The sequence below is a fragment of the Gossypium hirsutum genome, chromosome A04, assembly GCF_007990345.1.
Source record: "Gossypium hirsutum isolate 1008001.06 chromosome A04, Gossypium_hirsutum_v2.1, whole genome shotgun sequence".
NCBI classification, from domain to species: Eukaryota; Viridiplantae; Streptophyta; class Magnoliopsida; order Malvales; family Malvaceae; genus Gossypium; species Gossypium hirsutum.
The window spans coordinates 39233284-39248145 of NC_053427.1; positions in this window are offsets into that span (position 1 = coordinate 39233284).

Sequence of the window (14862 nt, forward strand, 5' to 3'; positions counted from 1 at the left end):
CATCATTATCAATCTTAGCTCTAAATTCCTCAGCCCCGTACTTTCTAAGCTTGTCTACAGGGGCTTTACCAATTCTTACAGGTGCCATACCTCGTGGCACTTTCTCATCAGGCCGGTTAGGGGCGGGGGAGGTCGTGGTATGTTGGGGCGATTCCTCAAATAATCCCCAAACCACTCATCCATCTTGTCAAAGAAGGCGAATCTGGCCTCTTCCCAGCCTTCAGACATATCCTTCTACTACTAGTAGAAACAACTCATTGTACGAAAGCTGGAGCATGGCTCTTGGCTCCCTTAGACTCATCTTGTGCTTGATTGGAAGACATTTAGTATAGTCAAAGATAATTAAATAGTTAGGAGATGTCACACTATCAATGTTCATATAATGGCATGTATAGCTAAACTTTATGCACTCTACGGTAGTCCTAGAACCGATAGACTGTAGCTCTGATACCACTAAATGTAACACCTCTTACCCTTACCCGAGACTGGGACCAGGTACGAGGCGTTACCAGGCATGTACTCAAACATTTTCAGGAAATATGGGTTATAAAATTTTTTTCCAATTTGAAACCAATCCAATAATATCTTGGTGTCTCTATTATAGGCCTACGAGGCTCAAAACATACATTGAAATTGGTCCGAGACTAAACCGAGGTCCTAAAAAAATTTTAAGAAAATTTCTGGGGTAATGTCTCACACGCTCGTGTGGAGACAATGCACACGCCCTTGTGCTTTGGGACACGCCTCTGTCCCCTATTCGTGTGGAATTTATTGAATTTATTTCTCTTATCGAACCTATAGGGGTTTGAACACGGTGAAGCAAATGCCCGTGTCTCTGGCTCGTGTCCTTTAATGGCTTTGACACACCCTTATGGTCGCCCGTGTCCAAAAACTCGAGCATTCTATTTATGACGTCAACATGCATTTAGGGGCACACGGCCAAGACACACGCCCATGTGCTAGGCCACGCCATCCACACGGTTGAGACACACGGCCGTGTCTCTACCTGTGTGTTTACTACCATGATTGTGAGTTAAAATTTTTAGGTGCAAGGGACACACGGCCATATCACACGGCCATGGGGTGGTTCATGTGTCACACACGGCCTAGACACACGCCCGTGTGTCTACCCATGTGGACCTAGTTCGGCTATTTCCCAAGCCTTTGGTCACCCTCTAGTGTTCATACCCACTTATAGTTTTCAATAATACTTAACATGGTCTAATTATACTCTTAAATGACCTTAATATACCTCATTGTATGTAAACCTCATCTCATTGGCTTTTATACATGCTAGGCTATCCCTTTTATATTAAGGATTTCCATGACTTGTAACTCAATTAAGCTTGGCTCGTTATCTTAACTCATTGCCAATTTGTAGCCTGACCACCCTATGTGATTTGGTCATATTATATATATGACTAATTGTAACACACCATATTTAATCATCATAAGAACATTAGAACATAACATGCACAATTTAGTAGGTCATAACCTACACTAAAATGAGCCAATTCCCCTGGCCAAATACAAGTGAATATGTATACTTTTAATAGCCTTCATATTGGCTAATCAAATGACACATATAACAAAATAACAAAAGCCCTCTGCATGCCGTTGAAAAAAATAAGAGTATCTATATACCAAAGCTAGACAAGATGATAGTATGTTTATTCTCCTACCGTCTTCCAATCTTCGCGAGTCCACGAGCTCTGTAAGACAGGGATAAGTGAGTGGTAATCATTTACATGCTTAGTAAGCCTGAATAACAGGAAATTAAACTTACTGATTAATTAGCATACATCCATATTAGGCAATAAAACCAACAAGTATAGATTAGTTTCCCTATCACATGCTCTCAATCGACAAGTTAGTTCCATAACAATGCACCATGTAAATTTGTCTTAGATGAGCTCATCATTCAACATTTTCATTTCTATATCTCATGTTAATCCCGTTGAGTTTCTTGAAAATCTCGATGGATTTTCCATTTACCGTCAAGTCATAAGAGCGATCATCTCAAGTACGCACTCCCGTGAACCTCACATCTTACGGCGGGATTACTAGTCTAGGCTAAATCCCCCGTAATGTAAACTCATAGGGTGATGTCGGGATTACCAGTCTAGGATAAATCCCTTATAGCAACAAACACCCTTAATGAGCTCGGATCTGTATTACCAGTCCAGGCTAAATTCAGACCCTAATTGGATTACCCGTCCGGGCTAAATCCACAATGCACACATATTCTTTGGGAGGCTCGATCACTCAAGGAACACCCATCCGGGGTAGATCCCTTCTATATTTGAGATCAACAGATTACCCGTCCGAGCTACATCCTTTTTATGCAACACATGCAGGATCTCAAGTCATGTAAGCCATGGTTTATCCATTGAATTTCTCTTTTTACTTCAACCGGGACATTTATTATCATATCATTATTATTAACATATTTCATGGATTTTCATGCCATCATTATAACTAAATATCATGCATTCATAACACATGTAATTAGGTATATTAATAGTTTACTTAAAGTTATTCGAACATACCTAGTATCCGTTTTGGTTTTGCGTCTCGATTATTCTGAAACCTTTTGTTTTCCTCGATCGACCTCTGGAATTTGTTCCTCGGGGTCTATAACAAAAACAAAAATGAATAATCAATGTCTCAAATTATTCTTTTCGAGTCTAAATTTCACCCTCGGACAATATGACCATTTTGCCCCTAACCCTTCACATTATTTATGATTTAGTCCCTAGGCTCGTATGATGAAATGCATGAATTTTCTACATATTCCAAGCCTAGCCGAATGTTCTTTCCCCTTATGGCAACCCACATTTCTCCATTATTTCACATTTCTACCACATATTTTAGACCTTTTGCAAAAAGGTCATTTTAAGGGTTTTTCATGAAAATAACCTAGAAAATGATGTTTAACACACATCCAACTTTCATATTCCTCCATAAAACATCAAAGAATAAACATGTCACACATGGGTCACTTTGCAAACATGAACCCTAACTCAAAATATGGGTAGAAATGGAGAGAGTAAGCTACCGAGATTTCAAAAATACGTAAAACATTAAAAACGGGGCTTGTGAGCACTTACTATTGAGCTTGAAAATGTTGAAAATCCTAGCTATGGAGGGCTTGAGAAATTTAGCTAGATGAGGGAGAAGAATGGCTGATTTTTGCCTTCATTTTCCCATTTTATTTCAGTAATTAGCCAAATGACAAAAATGCCCTTAAGCCCTTTCTTTAAAACTTTATCCAAACATGCCAATATTTGTCCAAAAACTTAAAAATTGGGAAAATTGCTCTTTAATACATTCTAATTAATAATCTAAAGCAATTTCATACAAATTGCCTCTAGAATCCATGTTTTGTAATTTATTCAATTTGGTCCTTATTTTCCAATTGGGCACCTTACTTATAGAATTTCTTCATGAAACTTTATCACATGCATATTTTCATATTCTAGACCTCATAATAATCATAAAATAAATATTTCCATGTCAGATTTGTGGTCCCAAAACCACTGTTCTGACTAGTCCCTATTTTGGGATGTTACACTCAATCACTCATTATAGGTCAATTACCAAACCCAAAATAATACCATTTGCACATTAATAAACAACATCAAATTCACCATCACAAGCCAACTCAAATGGTCTAAATATATGTTCATTAAACATACCAAAATGACTCAAGTCTATACAGGCCATATACCATATACACACTTTAAAAGTACCAGAATAGATGTTCGGCAGCGTGATGAAGTCATTGACAATCCCCACATCTGAAATAGCTTCGTAGAACTATAAAACATTGAACACTAAACAAAGTAAGCTATAAATCTTAGTAAGCTCATATGTAAATATGAAATAATCTCAACAATCATTAGCACTTCAAAATGGATAACATAATTAACATTTAAAACATCAATAAATGAGCAAACATAAAGTTTAACCCTATCAAATTCATAAGTCCTCAACTTATTCTAACTCGTTACCTGAATAGTCTTCAGTACATATCTGTACCGATACATATCTATTTATCACCAACTTTCTTACCAAATCACTTCGAGCTTATAAATGTTTATGACACAAATACTTTGATTTTTCGATGCCCTAGTCAACTATGGTCTTACACATACATTGCCAAGGCCCTGCCATGGTCTTACATTCACGTGCCATAAACTGGTCATGGTCTTATTATCTGATTTGGCATAGCCCTATTTTGGGATGATACACTCAATCACTCATTATAGGTCAATTACCAAACCCAAAATAATACCATTTGCACATTAATAAACAACATCAAATTCACCATCACAAGCCAACTCAAATGGTCTAAATACATGTTCATTAAACGTGCCAAAATAACTCAAGCTTATACATGCCATATACCATATAAACACTTCATAAGTACCAAAATAGATGTTTGGTAGTGGGATAGAGTCATTGAAAATCCCCAGAATCGAGCCAGCTTTATAGAACAATAAAACATAAAAAATTAAACAAAGTAAGCTATAAAGCTTAGTAAGTTCATATGTAAATATGAAATAATCTCAACAATCATTAGCACTTCAAAATGGATAACATAATTAACATCTAAAACATCAATCAATGAGCTAACATAAAGTTTAACCATTTCAAACTCATAAGTCCTCGACTTCTTCTAACTCGTTACCTGAATAGTCTTCAGTACATACCTGTACCGATACATATATACTTATCACCAACTTTCTTACCAAATCACTTCGAGCTTATAAATGTTTATGATACAAATACTTTGATTTTCCAATGCCATAGTCCAACTATGGTCTTACATATATGTTGCCAAGGCCCTGCCATGGTCTTACATACGTGCCATAACCCTGTTATAGTCTTATTATCCGATTTGCCATAGCCTACCTATGATCTTATTCAACAACTCATCCACTTAAACCGTACATTTAAATTAAGTTCCACACATTTAACCATAGGATAAATACAATCTCATTACTATCCATTCATTGAATAAATAAACATTTAACTTCAAATATATGATCTTACCCCGTGTACGGAAATAACAGAATGGACCGACTATTCAATTACTTTGCTTTTTCCCTGATCTAAGTCTGAATTCCTCTTTTCTTGATCTATAAGTAATCAAAATCAACTTATTTAATCAACTAATCATTCAATTTAGTCCAAAATACACTTTAAAACACATTTACACTTTTGCCTCACATATTTCACATTTTTTCACAATTTAGTCCATAATTCATGAATTGACAAATTAATGAAATTCCAATTAAACTCATGCTACCCAAATTACCATTATACCCCTAGCAGCCTATTTTTTCATTTATCTCACATTTTAACCACAAACTTTACACATTTCACAATTTAATCCCTATTTTGCATTTTCACTAAAAATCACTTAACAAAACTTGTATATCTATCAACAAGCATTCATAATCTATCAAGAAACATCAAAATATAAATGTATTCATCAATGACTTCATTCAAAATTTTTAACAGTTTAGCAAAATAGTCCTTGGGCTAGCTAGTACTAGTTGACAACGATCACAAAAACATAGAAATCGTTAAAGAGCGAGTCAAAATTAACTTACATGCACTAAGTACTATGGCCGAATGCTTCAAAGTATAACAATGGAGTTTCTTCTCCTTATTTTTGGTGAACAAAGCATTAAGGAAGATGATAACTTTATGTTTTAATTATTTTACTTAACTTATTTTGTAAATTACTATTTTAACCTTGTTAATTAACCATTCAAACCATATAATGCATGCCTATATTTGTCCAGTCACAATTAAAATGGTCTAATTACAAACATAAGGACCTTAACTTAAAGGTTCTATAGCTATTAGATACTATTAACTAATAGAACTCCACTTTTACGCTTTACGTGATTTAGTCCTTTTTATAAAAATTGACCAACCAAACGATAAAATTTCTTCACGAAACATTCACACAATTATTCAATCATGCTTTATGTAACACCCCTAACCCATATCCGTTGTCAAACTAGGGCTAAAGGTATTACAGGACAAAATCAGAAGTTTAACATTCATTTCATAAACATCAAAGCATTAAAGATCGATCACCAATATAGAGTCTCTTATATAGGTCATCGAGACCTTAAATATGTATTTGAAAGGGGTCGGGACTAAATTGAACACATACAAAATTTCTCTAAAATTTAAACATTTATTAAACAAGTACAGGTCACACGTCCGTGTGAACAGGCCATATGCCTCACACGACTTTAGACATGCCCGTGTGTTTAGATCATGTCAAAACAAGCCATACATACTGACTTGTTCACACAGCCACAAGACACGGTCGTGTGCTTTGGCCATGGTCAAATCTGACTTGGGCCACATGGCTAGCCACATGCCCATGTGCTTCAGCTGTAACAATTCAATTTAGACCCTAGTTAGAACAGTGGTTTCGAGACCACGAAACCAAATCTGAAAAATATTTTAATATTATTTTTTGTGTCTGTGATATGTGAATTTATATTTGCGAAGTTTCTGTGATTTAATTTGTCTGTTTCTGTGATTAATTTTCAAAAAGGACCTAATTGCTTAAAGTGTAAAAGCTGTGTGCTAGATGTTAAAAGTACCAATTTGATTTGGCTTATTTAAGTGAGGGTCTTTGCATGTCAAATTTACCATTTGTTTTAATGGTGAATTTTAAAATGAAATAGTTAAGGTTAAAATAGTCATTTGTGTAATAATATGTTTTATAATAAAGAAAACATAAAATGGCTAGGCATTTTCACCTTTGTTGGCCGATTATTTGAATGAAAAATAATAGAAAAGAACAAGCTAGGTTGCTAGCTTAATCCTTGATTAAGGTATGATTTTTTGTTTGTTTTGGATAATTTCTACGTTTCTGTGATCGTTGCTTCGTGTTCTTCAAAACCCATGTCTGAATCTCTATTTCTGTTGAAGGTTATGAAATGTGCCATTGATGATTATATGAGCTTTGTAATATTTTTGATGGAATATAGCTATTTGGGCTAATTTGTGAAAATGAGGTTTTGAAGGACTAAATTGTGAATTAACTATGTTATTTGGGCTTGTATGGAAGCTATGTAAATTCGGCCAAGCTATAGTCTTGGGGAATTTTGCATATTTGTGTTTTGGTGAAACATGGACTAAATTGTCAAAGTGTGAGAATGTATGGGTTAAAATGCAGAGTGCCCTAAATATGTGTTCATGGATTATTTTGAATGAAATGAATGGTTGAATGGTTGAATTTGAATTGTAATAGATCAAGAACAAAGAAAATTAGACTTAGATTAAGGGAAGTCCAAAATAGTTGAATAGCCGACTCGTTTCTGTCCGAAATTCGTACAAGGTAAGTCAAATTACAATTACGTGTTAAATTGACTAAATTCTGCGCATACAAACTGTAATCTGTGTTTGACCGCCATGAGAGCCTGATGAATAAATTTCAAGTAAACTCTGATAATATGCTAGTATCTAAAAAGCTCTGTATGTTTCTAAAAAAACGTTGACATTGATCTGAGATATCGTGTAAGACCGTGTCTGGAACACAGGCCTCGATTTGAGATTTACGTGTAAGACTATGTCTGGGACATATGCATCGTATCTGATTTCATGTAAGACCCTATCTGGGACGGAGGCATTGAACTAAATTACATGTAAGACCGCGTTTGGGAAGTCGACATTGTACCCATTTATGAGTGTGTGTATTGTTTCTGAATCGTCTGATGATAGAATACAAGATATGGGAATGAATATATGAAATGTATAATCTATACAGGTACTTTTGTATCATACTAAATTTTTGAATATGAAAGATGTTGTTTCTGTGAGAATGCGAAGTATGTATGAAATCATGGAAATGAAATATGACATGTATACAAGCAAATGAGCATGGTTAGGCTCATGAACTATTCTGTGAAATAGTTAGGAATTCTTGCTGTTGATTTGTACTTTATATGATTTAATAGTTAAACCAATTGTATTTGGCTTACTAAGCTCTTTGTAGCTTACTCTGTGTGATTTCTGTCTATTTTACAGTTATCATAGCTATTGAAGGCTCGGGGATAGTCGAGGATTGTCACCGCTCTATCGAACTCATTTTGGTACTTTTGAAAGTGTAAATATTTGAAGTATGGCATGTATAGGCTGGAATATCTATGTATTTAAGTTTTGATATGTATATATGTTATGCCATGAGAGTTGGCTAGCAAATGATATGTTTGGCTTAGTTTTGGTATGGATTTGAATAAGTTATTGAATGCTGATGATTTAGTTATAGTGAAGCATGTTTTGAGCATGGAATTGGCTAAAAATTTTGGTATAAATGTTGTTTAATGTTGCTTGTAGGAATGACCTAAAAAGGGGTGGCAATTTGGCTTAAACCAAGCTTGCATTGTGCCACATGGCCAGGGCACACGGGCGTGCCTTGTGGCCGTGTATGTAAAGCAATAACCTCTTAAGACCACATGGTTAAGATACATGGGAGTGTCTTATGGCCGTGGGCTTAAGTCAGTAGCTAGCTAAGTGTCACACGGCCATAGGACACGGGCGTGTCTGGTGGCTGTGGGTGAAAGTCAGTATGTATGCCTTGTTTTGGCATGGCTGGCTCACATGAGCATGTTTGGTGCCCGTGTGGAGCACACAGCCTGGTCCCATGGGCATGTGACCTCAATAGAATTGAAAATTTTTCTGAGTTCTAAAATTTACGAATGTGTGCGGTTTAGTCCCTACTGTCCTTAAAAATATGTTTTAAGTCTCGTAGACCTTCATAAGAGATGGATTGTAGATAATTGCATATGTATTAATGTTATGTGGTATCTGTGATTCTGAATTGGTCTGAAATGTACTGTCTATCTGGTAATGCCTCATAACCCTAATCCGATGACGATTACGGGTTAGGGGTGTTACATTAGCCGTGCTCAAGCCTGTCTTACAATTGTAGGGTACCCTAGGGGATACACAACTGTGCAACATAGCCGTCTGTCGCACATGGATGAGACACACGCCCGTGTCCCTACCCGTGTGGACAAAAATAAGCCATTTGAATAGCCAACTTGCCATCCCAAATGGGTCAAACCTACAAGTACCAAACCAAGCATATTTACACAACAATTTCAGCCAAGTTCTATACCAAACTATACAACATTCATGACATAACATTATCAACCATTTACATGCTTATAAACTTAACTCAATTGTGCCAAAACAGAAGACCAACTCATATCAAAACATATGGTCTCATAATCTTTAAACTCATGACCAAAACTTATACCAAAACTTGCTAAATTTACCATTTCTCTTAGTCATTCATGAACAAATCAAATAGATTATTCTGCATCACATTTCATATACCAAAATCAAAACATAAACACAACCATATCAAACCATATCACATGACTAAATATAAACATTACAAAACCTATCCATAGTACTTCTAACCTATACATGCCATACTTTACTAGATACATTTTCAAAAGGTACCAAAATGAGATTCGATAGTGTGGTGACGATCCTTGACGATCCCCGAGCTCACAGTAGCTTTGATATCTATAAGAACAATGCAAACATACACAAAGTAAGCTTTCAAAAGCTTAGTAAGCTCGTACCAAAAGTCATCAACAGTTTATAAAATATAAAACATTAACACATGAGTACTTATTAATTCTCAATTCATCTATCAATTCTATGCCAACACAATTCATATGTTTATACCAATTTATTGAACTTCATATGCATAACATCATCTATCACATAGGTATCATACATACCTAAACCTTCCCGTATTTATTCATTTTTATTCTCACCTATCGTTCAGATATTTTAAGACTTTTCAAAGATTGATAATGCTTTAACATCCGCACACTTAGTGCTTTAAGAGTTAGACAAAGCTAGAACGATTTCGCACACTTAGTGCCATTTCAATTAACCGAACCTATCTCAGTATCGCACACTTAGTGCCTAATACCATTGATTTATCATCGTATTAAACCATAATCAATTATATATACAATCTATGTATAATCCAAGCATCAAAATATATTTGTAACTTCATGTTTTTCGTACGAACTTACCTCGTACTTGGAGTTGTCGACTCGGATTGTTTACTCAATAACCTTCGACTTTCCTCGGTCTAAATCTAAATTCCTCTTTTCTTGATCTATATGTATTCAAAATTAACCATTTTATTCAATAAATCATTCAAACCAATCCATATACACACAATTAAAACATATTGCAAACTAGCCGTGACATTTTCACATTTTGACACTTTAGTCCCTAATTCACAAAATCACAAAATACACAAAGTTTGCTTGTATACTAGCTTAGCCGAATTTTCATAGCTCTCATACAAGTCCACACATTTCATTTATTTCACATTTTACTCCTTCAATTTACAAAATTCACATTTTAGTCCATTTTATACATTTTTACTCAAAATCACTTTACAAAACATGTATATCAAACACTAAGCTTTCATAATTCATCATTTAATATCACAAAACTCATGAATTCATCAATGGCATCTCATTAAATCATCAAAAATTTCATGAATTTAAGCATGGGCTAGCTAGAACACTTAACAACGATCACAAAAACGTAGAAATTATCAAAACCCGAGTCAAAAATCATACCTAATTGATGCTTGTAAATGCTGAATGTGTAAAGCTCAAGAACCCTAATTCTTTCCTTCAAAATTTCGGCAAGAATGATGATAATGAACAAATTTTATGTATTTTTTTATTACATCAACATTTATTTATCAATTACTAAAATAACCCTTTTAATTTCATTAAAATTCCACTAACTCATGTCCATACTTGTCCATTCTTTAGACCAATGGTCTATTTTCATCATAAGGACCCCTCATTTATAAAGCCAAATCAAATAGGCACTTTTAACATCTAGCACACAGCTTTTACATTTTACGCGATTAGGCCCTTTTATCAAATTGAGTACACATGCGATTAAATTTTAATACACAACTTTCACACATACTAACTCACACATCATAAGCACGAAAAATAATATTTAACAATTTTTCTGACTCGGATATGTGGTCCTGAAACCACTATTCTGACTAGGGTCTAAATCGGACTGTTACAATTCTCCCCCCTTAGGGATTTTCGTCCCTAAAAATCTTACTGTTAAACAGATTCGGATATTGTCATCTCATAGCATCTTCAGGCTCCCATGTGGCCTCTTCAATACCATGTCGATGCTACATCACTTTTACTAACGAAATTTTCTTATTTCGTAGTTCTTTAACCTCACAAGCTAAGATACGGATCAACTTTTCTTCATTAGTCATATATGAATGAATTTCAATCTTAGACGAAGGAATCACATACGAAGGATCGGATCTGTATCGTCGAAGCATCGATACGTGAAATACATTATGAATCTTTTCTAGCTCTGGTGGCAATAACAATCTATATGTTACAAACCCAATACGTTTAATAATCTCATATGGCCCAATGAACCTCGGACTTAATTTGCCTTTTCTACTAAATCGAAGCACTTTCTTCCACGGAGATACCTTTAAAAACACTTTATCACCAATCTCAATCTCAAACTCAATATCTTTTCTTTTTAGATCCGCATAAGATTTCTGACAATCAGAAGCTGTTTTCAGACTATCTCGGATCACTTTCACTTTCTATTCAGTTTCTTTTGTCAAATCAACCAGTGAATCTTATTTTCACTTAGCTCCGTCCAATACAGAGGTGTACGCCATTTGTGACCATATAAAGCTTCATACGGTGCCATTTTAATGCTCAACTGAAAACTATTATTATAAGAAAATTCAATAAAAGGAAATACTATTCCCATGTACCTTCAAACTCAGGAATACAACATCTCAACATGTCCTCGAGTATCTGAATAATCCGCTCGGATTGACTTTCTGTTTGTGGATGAAAAGCAGTACTAAAATGCAATTTAGTACCCAGAGCATCTTGCAACTTCTTCTAGAATCATGATGTAAATCTCGGATGTAACACCCCGAACCCGAGACCATCACCGGAGTCGAACACGAGGTGTTAACAGACTTTTAAAAAATTTTCTAGACACTACCAATCTGCGTAATAGTCGATTTAAAAATCATATCTTGAGTTTCACAACTCGAAAATCAGTTTCGTGATTTTTCCCTGAAACTAGACTCATATGCCCATCTACATATTTTTTTCTAGAATTTTTGGTCGGGCCAATTAGTACAGTTTATTAGTCAAAGTCTCCCATGTTACAGGGATCGACTACCCTGACCTTTGCGCATTACGACTTGGAAATCTCCTTGTACAGGGCTCCAATGCTGATGCCGTTTGTTTCTATAGAAACTAGACTCAGAGAGGAATCTATAAATATATGGTATGACTCCTAATTATCTCTGTTTAATTTATAATGAATTTCCAAAGTCGGAACAGGAAATCCAGAAACCGTTCTGGCCCTGTCTCACGAGAACCTGAATATCTCTTAACATACTGTCCGTATGATTGTTTCGTTACTTTCCTATGAAAGTAGATTCATCAAGGTTTGTTTACATAATTTATTCACTATTTAATTCCATTCCTGCTATTTTTAGTGATTTTCCAAATCTACCTCACTGCTGCTGTCAGCATCTGCCTTTAAGGTAGACTTTACCTATTTCATGGTTTCCATGATTCAACTAGCCCTTTTTGCATAAATAGCACAATTTATGAAAGTGATTAACCATTCCCATGGCCAATCCTTGTCAAGCATATCCACACCAAATGATTATAACATTATACTCAAACACATATAAGCCATTTTCGCATGGCTATCCAAAATTATACAAGTCCAAAGGGTCCATGACCCACAACGAACGGGTAGTCCTATACATGCCATTTCGAAGTTCAACCAAAATTGTACCAAAAAGGGGCTTTGATAGTGTGGGCGAATTTGACCTCAAGATCCCGAGTCCGATAGCTGGAGAACCAAATCCATAAAACAGAGGAGCAATGAAACGGAGTAAGCAATTTATGCTTAGTAAGTTTTGAGCAAGGAATTCCAGCACAACAAAAGTATAGCATTCATATAGCTAAACGGATAATTTCATATGCACAAATTTACGATATCATACTTGCTTCACATTATCAACCCTTATGTACATACACAAAAGATCAACTCAGCCAAAGGCCGGTAGCTCGTTTATCAACTGAGTGAATACTTATTTGTATGGGCTCAACTAAATTCAAGCACATACGAAACATACCTCAATGTTGGGATGTTTCGAGAGTATTAACTGGAATTTTACAGCAAGTTCATTAATTCCCAAATCACGTACCTTCGGAATTTAACCGGATATAGCTCTTCGTTCAAATGCCTTCGGGACATAGCCCGGTTATAGTAATTCGCACAAATGCCTTCGGGACTTAACCCGGATTTAGTAACTCGCACAAATGCCTTCGGGACTTAACCCGGATTTAGTAACTCGCACAAATGCCTTCGGGACTTAACCCGGATTTAGTAACTCGCACAAATGCCTTCGGGACTTAACCCAGATTTAGTAACTCGCACAAATGCCTTCGGATCTTAGTCTGGATATTGTCACTTAGCACAAGCCTTCGGGACTTAGCCCGGACAGCATTCAAATAACCATGCACATTTAACAATAAATCATGGCCCATTCGTATTTCATTTTCGTTAGCAAAACTCAAACACAAGACATTTATCATTCTTGCAAATTCGGCTCAATGCCACACAAAGAGCATGATTTTAATTTGCTCAAAACATGATCTAATCACATCATAATTTAAGCTCTTTTACTCAAGAACTTACCTCGGGTGTTGTCGAACGATTCCGATAGCTATTCGACCACTTTTTCCTTCCCTTTATCGGATTTAGTTCCCCTTTGCTCTTGAGCTTAATTAAACAAATAAATTGATTTAATCATTTGAGCATCGAAAAGAGGAACACAAGGCACTTAGCCCATATTTATACATTAGACATTAAAATCACATATGTACGGAATCATGAATCAAACTCAACATTTTAGCTAATTTTTTCCCCTTGGCCGAATATGCATGTCTATTTTGGGGCCGATTTCAACACTTAATACATTCTACAAGTATGGTCACTTGTATTGACTAAACACCCTTTTGTTTCAAGTTCAAAACTTGGCTAATACACACATATACACACTAGTAAAGCATCCTCTCCCTTTCCATCAATTTAACACATGCATTGCTCATTAACATGCAAAAGTTATATTCGGCCTTAGCACACAACTTGCTAGCCGATTCTTCTCCATTTAGCAACCAATGCACATATGTGCTCACTCAAAAATGCTAAAAAGGAGGTTCAAGAATCATCAAGCCACCATCACATGCATCATTAACAAGCTTCATATTTAGCATGCAATGGCATTAACACAAACTCCACCTAGGCCGAATCTTAACTCATCCTCATGCCTCATCACCACAACATCAAACATCAACCAAGAATGATGCATCCATGGCCGAGTGTCATTTCCATCACATAGCAAGATTTAGACCATGGGCTAGGTAGAACTCAAGCTAACAACTAAAACATGCATGCATCTCATGGAACATCATCAAACATACCTTAGCCTAGCTACATGCATGGCCGAACCTCTTCAACCTTTCTTCTTCCTTCCTCCTTAAAATTTTTGGCCAAGGATGAACCAAAGGATGAGCATTTTTTTTTGTTTTTTTCTTTCTAGTTTCGGCTAAATGAAGATGAGAAAGGATGAACAAAAATTTTCTCCTTTCTTTTCTTTAGCTCACGGCAATGGGGGGGGGAAACAACTACACACATTTTTTTTTGTATTCATCATACTCCTTTTCATTATTTTAT